Source organism: Lemur catta, chromosome 1 (genome assembly GCF_020740605.2).
Source record: "Lemur catta isolate mLemCat1 chromosome 1, mLemCat1.pri, whole genome shotgun sequence".
Lineage (NCBI taxonomy): Eukaryota > Metazoa > Chordata > Mammalia > Primates > Lemuridae > Lemur > Lemur catta.
In genome coordinates, this window is record NC_059128.1 from 261583051 (window position 1) to 261591679 (window position 8629).

Here is an 8629-nt window from a genome sequence, read left to right on the forward strand (position 1 = left end):
CCTCTAATTCTCAGTTGCCTATCAGTTAAATAGTAATTCCTGGACAAAATTATACCCAAAGGAAAAGAAGTCATTCTATAAAAAAAAAAAAAAAAGGGAAAACACCTGCACTCAAATGTTTATTGCAGCACAATTCACAATTGCAAAGATGTAAAATCAACCAGATAAAGAGAATGTGGTGTGTATACACACACACACACACACACACACACACATGCACACACACACACACCATAGAATGCTACTCAGCCACAAAAAGGAATGAAAAAATGTCTTTTGCAGCAACTTGAGTGGAATGGGAGACCATTATGCTAAGTGAAGTTTCTCAGGAATGGAAAACCAGACACCGTATGTTCTCAGTAACAAGTGAGAGCTAGACAATGAATACACATGGGCACAAAGAGACACAAAGGACATTAGAAACCAAGAAGTGGGGAGGGTGGGATGGGGGGCAAGGGATAAAAACTTACCTGTTGAGCACAATGAACACCATTGTGGTGACAGGCACACCAAATGCCCTGACTTAAGCAGTGTACGAGGTATCCTGTAACAAAAACATTTGTACCCCCTTAATATTTCGAAATTTTAAAAAGGATTATACTTGACATAATGCATGTAAAAGTACGCAGCACCATCTCTGGCACATAGTAAGAATTCACTACTGTTAAGTATTGTTGCTACCTATGGTGATGAAATAAAAAGAGGGAGAAATCAGGGACGATTCTCAGGTTTCCTACCTGTATAATGAAGTATCTAGATACTATTGAGAGAAAAAAAAGGTTTGGAAAAAATGTAGTAATTTTTTCCTCTCTCTCAGAATTATTATCTGCTTCCTTTCTCAGCCCTCATGTGTTTAACACTAGTCCAGAAATCTGAGTTTGCTGGGCATCTTCCACTTGCCCCTTCAAATCCATTTTCTACCCACTCCAAAAGCCAGGAAACTGACTGGATTGCATCAACAGATGGCATGCATTAGGGGCTCCCTTTCCTCTCATTTCATATTAGATTCAGCCCATGAGGAGCACCTAGAAAAGATAAGAAAGGTGAGAGGTATCAGGGTATTTACTTTGACTCTCTTTGTAGATTGCCATTGGCTGGAGGCATCCACCAAGCAAAGACCCCAATTTCTACCAAGCAATCCTACTGTTTCTACACTGAGTCCTATGCTGCTTTTGTGGTTTCCTCACCCCTTAGTAAAGACTCTCTCCATCAAACTCTCCTGAAACTATCCAACTAAAATGCGCCATCTCTGGTTCTGCCAAAACCCTTACTGACATGGAAACTGACATCCTGAAATCAAGATTCCTGGAAGGACTGGGAGTGACAGAAACATGCCTTGAAGCTGGGCCTACCCTAGGGAGATTTCAGCAAATTAAAGAAACCCGAGAAAGAGGGGAGTGGAGCATCAATCATGGCAAAGTTGCTAAGAAGTAGCAATTACTGGGGAAGCTCCTAGACAGGAGGGCCTGAGGGCAGCCATACAAGTTAAGTATGGCTCTGCCAGACAGGTGCAGAAGGGATGGTTTATAAAGAGGCCAGGAATTTTGCAAGTCCAGCCACGTAATTAGAGGCAGTGGTGAGGAAAGAAACCGTCAAGAGTAGGTGCAGCAGAACACACCCCAAGAATCTGATGAGACAACTCACATCTCAATGGAGATCAGCTCAGGATACTGACAGACCACGTGGGTCAGGCTACCCTGCAGAAGACAGAGACTGGTGCTAAAGACCAGCTGAGATGGCTGGAGGCCAGTGAGTGTGACTAGAGAAGAGCCATGGCCCCAGGTGCCCCTCCCCCAGTGTCATAAGGACATAAAAGCTTCCTTCTGCACCCAAATTCTACATTGGGAAGAAGTGGGAGAAGAGAACCCTTGAGAGTGGGAGGAAAATTTGAGAGACTGTGCAATTACCAGAAAAAGTAAAACTAATATTCAGAACAGACTGATACATATTTAAATGGCAATATCATATGATATCTACCCTCAATAGGACTGGGTGCCTAAGAACAAAATGAGATGTTATAGGATACAAACATCTCGTTTATATTTCATTTACATTACATTTCTGCTTCCCTAGTTGTGATTACTCAAACTGAACTTCACCATATATAGTCATGCAATTTGCAGTGAAATGTGAGAAGCCTATATAACATCCATGTGAAGCTGGCCCGCTATGTCTAAAGAGATAGATTTGGAAGTCATTGGTATATACGTCGTGTCGGAGTCATGGAAGTGGATGAAGCAGCAGTGAAGAAAGTAGAAAAAGAAAAAAAGGCACTTTTGGGTAGCATCAATATTTAAAGGATAGAGAGAGAGAAATTATTAGAAGGAATAAACAGAAATTGGAAGGCAATCCAGACACCATGGGTGCAGAAAACCCATGAGGAGAAAAAATAATTCTAAAGATGGAAGAATAAATACTTCCAAATCCTTCAGAGAAAAAAAAGATAGGATAAAAACAGAAAAGAGGCCAGTAGAGTACGTTCCCTGAAGCCAGAGAGTGGAGAGGGAGAGAGAGAAGGAAAAAAACTCCATGTCTGAGTCTTTTGTGCCGTCAATGACTTGAGATCTTTTCTGATACCGGCTAGCAGAGATATTGTGTCTAGGGAAACACTTTAGAAAGTTAATACAGAGGTTACTTCTCCTTATGCATATTTGAATAACATCAAATACATTCTCATATCTATTAAAAACTGAGACATCTAGGCCGGGAGTGGTGGCTCACGCCTGTAATCCTAGCACCCTGGGAGGCCGAGGCGGGTGGATTGCTCGAGGTCAGGAGTTCAAGACCAGCCTCAGCAAGAGCGAGACCCTGTCTCTACTAAAAATAGAAAGAAATTATCTGGCCAACTAAAATATATATATAGAAAAAATTAGCTGGGCATGGTGGCGCATGCCTGTAAGTCCCAGCTACTCGGGAGGCTGAGGCAGTAGGATCGCTTAAGCCCAGGAGTTTGAAGTTACTGTGAGCTAGGCTGACGCTACGGCACTCACTCTAGCCCGGGCAACACAGTGAGACTCTGTCTCAAAAAAAAAAAAAAAAACTGAGACATCTATATAGTAAATTAACATTAGCATTTTATGAGTAGAAATATCACCAACCAGATTTCATTTCTTCACTTTCATCAAAAAGTTACAAGTAGGACAGTGTCCATTTGTGTTACAGTTCATTGTACTCTTGTCCATATTCTCTACTAGTTACTTGCGCTCAATAAATGAGGCAAGAAGAAAGGACAGAAGAAACTAAGGAGAAAACAAAGATCACTTTGGTACTAAGATTTTATGTCAAATAATTACTTGTAATGCTCAAATTTTTCACTGTCAGCAAAACTTCATCAGAAAATTTGGAATGTGATGATTGACATGGCTGAGTGCCCAAAAGAAACTGTGCTTCAGTTATTTAAATGACTAAAGAGTGTGCCAAGATTTTTTGATCTATTGGCCCATGATCTAATTTTTCTTTGAATTTAAGCAGTCAAAAGATACTAGTCCAGAGAGATATTATGTTTACAGGGTAGTCAACTGGGCATTCTATGTATCTATTTTTCTAAAGACACTATGCTGTGCCTTGATTAAGTCATTTATATGCAACTATTATACTGAATGGGCTGCCTGGTTCTGAAGACTTCTTTCTGTGTCCTTCCCCCCAACCCCACGGATTTTGCACACATATTTAAATACTTAGTCTCCACTGAGATAGTTTCACCATCAATTGACAGAAATATATCAATGATTGCCCACTTGCTCAGCCTGAACTATGCCAGCCTTTAAATAGTTTAACGGGATAGGGCCTTCAGGTCATGAAAGTGCAAATTTGCAGAAACATAATTGCCCCTGTGATTTGAAGAGAATTTGAGTAATCTTTAGGGAATTTCACCCTCAACATCCAGGTTGAGGGACACAGTCCAGGGACAAAAAGTCTAGGATTCAACTTTCCAGATGTCACCTCCTGAATGAGTTTTCTGCCCCCTGCCTTGAGAAAAAAGACTATTTTCCTGTGCATTCTAATGTTATACATATAAATGTTTTATGTAAAAGCTGATCATTCTATACCCGGAATCTAATGGAGTGGATACGGGGTATACTACCCACAAGTATCCTTCTGGACAAAGGCACCAACTTCTAGGAGCACTGGAGGCTAATAGCTTGCCGCTGAGTTCCTCTCCTAGCATCTGGGAGCCACCTAACTCAAGGTTATGCCCCTCCCCTGGGGCAGTTCACAATTAATGGCTGGTTAACTAGCAGGGTTGGGGGTATGGGAAAGAGGACCAGTCCCCCATGTCTTAATTAGAGACAATTCTGAAGAACCATATAAACTCTAGAGCTTCTTTGTTATAACTACGAGGCAATTTTCAATCTCTCCTTCTGCCTAATCTGATTCTTTCAATCCCTTCAAGTATAATTTTAGAAAACATTCACCAATAAAATTCCCTCGTGCAAATCTCATCTCAGAGTCTGTTTCCAGGAATACTGACCTAAGCCAGTTGAAGTCAGGAGTGATCTTAAAAAGCAGATTTTAAAATGAGACTTTGGAGCTGAGTCCTCTGATGATGGTTAGCAGTGAGGGCCCCATCACTGTTGATAGGTGGAGTGTTACTAGTCTCTGGCATATCAGAACAGAGCAATTGTTAAGGCTTTCACCGTGCTGAATGGGATGGGAAGGAAAAACACTGTTAGTGGGCAGCAACACAAGCATTTGAGAGATTTGGAGAAAATCGTAATTATACAGACTATGGAAGAAATGGCTGCTGCTGAGGGCTGTCAATTTGTTGGAGAAATACCATGAAAAACTGGAGATAATTAATCACCAATTTATGGTACAGTATAAAATCCAGAGGGATAGTTAGGTAGCATATGATATAAAGAATCTCTGCTCTACTGTAGCTGAAGAGCATAGAAAGCTGAATGGAATTACAAAGCTAGCAAAATTTAGAGAAAGTTAAAGTCTAAAATAGGCAAGTCTGCAACACCAAGACCAAAAACTGGATGACTAAACCTGGAATAAAAATGCCCGGGTCTTTGCACTCAAGGGTCTTTAATATTCAGATTCTGGGCCCACTAGAAATGGTTCATTTCTCCTTGTTCAAGACTAGCAGTGCTCCTCTTATACTTGAAGTTGATGCAGAGACTTCTGCCTTTCAAGACAACACACGTCCCTCTTAAGATCTAGCCCAATCTTTGCTAGGAGCCTCTAGAGACTGAAGAAGAGGTCAACAATCCATGAGTAATCACCATGCAATGCCAGGCAGCATTACACAGTGATGATTCAACCAGTCCAGCTCTTCACAGGAACTGATGATCATTTACTCAGATAAAGAAAATGCCCAGAAATTTTAAGCTCACATTGACCATCCAGGAACTCAAAGCCATTCAGGAGTCCATGTCAGAGCTGAGATACACGGTAATAAATAGATTCTCTAGGTCCAGTTTGTAGTGGGTGCAGAGGGGCATGGAATACCCCAGTAACCATTTCCTCTGTCCTTCAAGTTATATTGGAATAGACATACTTGGTAGTCAGCAGACACTTCCCCCTATCCCAGATTGGTTGTTTGGCCTTTGGAGGTAAAAGGTATCAGTGGGAAATACCAAGTGGATACCTCTGTCCAGACATGACAGTAAGTAGTTAGGCTGCTACATAGTCTGAGAAAGACATAATAACCAGCAGCTCATATCCTTCAGGGGTGAGGGTGAGGATCACCCACTGGACAAGCCACTTAGGCTTGCAAAGATGCTAACCAAGGTCGAGAATGTGAAGAAGAGAAGTAAGACAGTAAGTGTCTATCAGCTGTAGCCTCCAGACCAGCTGCAGCAGCAGGGCTGTTTTCAGTTACATACTTAAATGATAGTGCTCTGGATATAGTGCATTAAAGAAAATATATTATTAAATCAATTTTAACTTTTTTAATGTGGCTACTTGAAACTTTAAAATTACATATGTGGCTCATATTTGTGGCCTGCATTATATTACTATTGGTCAGGTTTGCTCTATAATATTTACATGCAACTGAAATTTCACCTAAGCCCTCTAACCAATAAAAAGCCATCAGCTGCTAAATACATGTGATGTAGCTGATAGATTAAGAGCTATTCAGTAAGAGCCGTGGTCTGCAGGGGAATAGAATGCATAATGCAAGCTAACGAGAATCTGAAAAAGGAAAACATCCTTCCAGCTGATTTCTTTCTTCCTCTTTAAAGGTATGGCATAAGTACTACCATGAAATAGGACAGGAGGCTGCAGAGATATGATTATATCATAATTTTTTAAAGATCCTGGGAATCTTTTCTAAATGCTTTATCTGAACTCAAAACCTACATCCATATCACCACATCAAACAACTATCTCTGCAGCAGTTGGACCTGTTCGGATTGTAGAGGTTCTTACAGAGCTCTCACACATGGAGAAATATGCACCTTGAAAGTGAAAGCTCAAAATAAGACAAAGTCATTGCATTTTAGAAACAAAGTTTAAAATAATGCCGTGACCACAATAGTCAGTCATGCACCATAAAATTATCTGTTGTAATCTCCACTTTGGGATAGGGATAGCTAAATATCAATATATAAACAAACAACATCAAAGTGCCTTTCTGGCTGACTGCCACCCTGCCACTTCTGAACTGAAGCCAATTATAATGACATCACTCTAGCTTTATGTCCTTTGCTGACCTTCCTACTTATGTTGCCAAAATGTATTAAATTTCTCCTCTACAATTTGTCTTTTTCCCTTTGTCTTTGTTTCTTTAAATAATGACTTGACATCACTTGACCTCAGCCTACAATTTTGGCTGATAATATCACTAAGCAATTCACTTACACAAATGGCTTTGCATAATCATCCGTTGTGTGACAGGAAAAAGTTGTGCAAGCAAAAGTTGAATTTGTATGACATGGAACTGAAGAAAATTATTTTAAATATACTAAAAATCATATTAATATCTCCATTTGGCAGGTAACATGTGATGTTCTAGCAAGCTAGAGAAATACAGTTTCTACGATACTATAATTATAAAAATTTATGGTTAGTAAACCCAATTGCATGTACTGTTTACTTTAGTATTCTTTAACTAAACGTCTCTCTGTCCATTAAATTGAAAATAAAAGTGGTGTCTCATTAGCTGACGTCTTCAAACACCATTGAAGTCTAAGGAATATCCACAAATACTAAGGAAGAAAAATTAAATAATTATCAATTTGATAAAAATTAATCTCTTTGCAATGTTAAAACACAAAGTTACTTTTCTTTAAAAATATGGGCCAGTTAATATAGAATATTTACAGATAGAACAATTAATAAAATATGTGCTAATCTATATTAGGATGTTGACTCATTATCTATGAATTCACATGTACTAATAAAGTAAAAAATCATTTCAGTTGTTCAAGCATGAGGTTTTTTATTGTTTAAAGACAAAAAATTCTTCACCTGTGCAGTTCTTTCCTTATTGTACCCTCAGTGTTTAGCATGTGCTTGGTATATATTTTTCATTAATACATGTGCTCCGAATGGTTTAATAGTGTCAACTTTACACAGTACTAACACAGCAGAGTGGTTGAAAGCAGGAACTATAGAATCGAATAACTTGGATTCAAGTCCTGGGTCTGTGATTTACTGGATATGTGACCTTACAAGTTATGTAATCTCTCCTCCATTTTCTCATCTGAAAAAGGGGTATAGTAATAGCCCTAACCTCATATGAATGTTATGAGGAATAATGAACTGATACATGTGAACCTTTTAGAACAATATCTGTAACACAGAGCTCAAGCAACTAGAGCTGTTATCAAGTAGTATCACTTCTTTGGACTTCACAGTTTACAAATTATTTTCACACATAACATTCAGACTCTCATAAAATCTTGTGACCTAGGTAGAAAAAGTGCCTTTATTAGCCTAATTTAGAGTTAAAGAAACAAAGGCTCAAGGTTACACTATCAGAAAAAAATCAAAGCCAGAACCTTAATTCAAGGTTTCTGAATCTGAATTCCAAATTTTTTCCACTATATACAGCTGGAAAAGATTCTTTGGATTCTTTCCCTAATAGTTTCTGAAATGTGACTGAATAATCACATATGGAATAATCACGGTAGTACTGTTGAGATTTGCTACTTTCAGCGATCAAATCATGGCAGAAAAAATAAACTAGAATGATCACTTTCTTTTTTTCAGTGATTTGCTCATGTGGTCATAGATGATTCTTAAGCATCAGTCTTGCTGAGCAACGTAACACAGGTTGACAAGTACTGCCTGCCCTCAGAGCTTATAATCTAAAAAAAGGAACAATATACACGCATGCATATATAACATGGAGAGGCACCATAGGGAGATGTCAGACAAAAGAGTATGCAGAAATGAAGAGAAGAGAAATGCTGAGAAAACATTGTTGTATGTAACAAATTACCAGACCTTGCCAGATGCATGATGTCCCTTCCTAGGAAAAGAATTTATCTGTCATCTTAGACTAATACATATAAGATCAATGAGCCTTGTTTTCATCCTTTATAAAACTGAAGTGTGGGTTTCTAAAACAATTTCCAGTTTTACATTATTCTTAAATACTCTCATATACCATTGAAGAGTATAAATTACTAAAACCTGTTACAACTTGCGAAATTGAAAAACCACATACACAGCG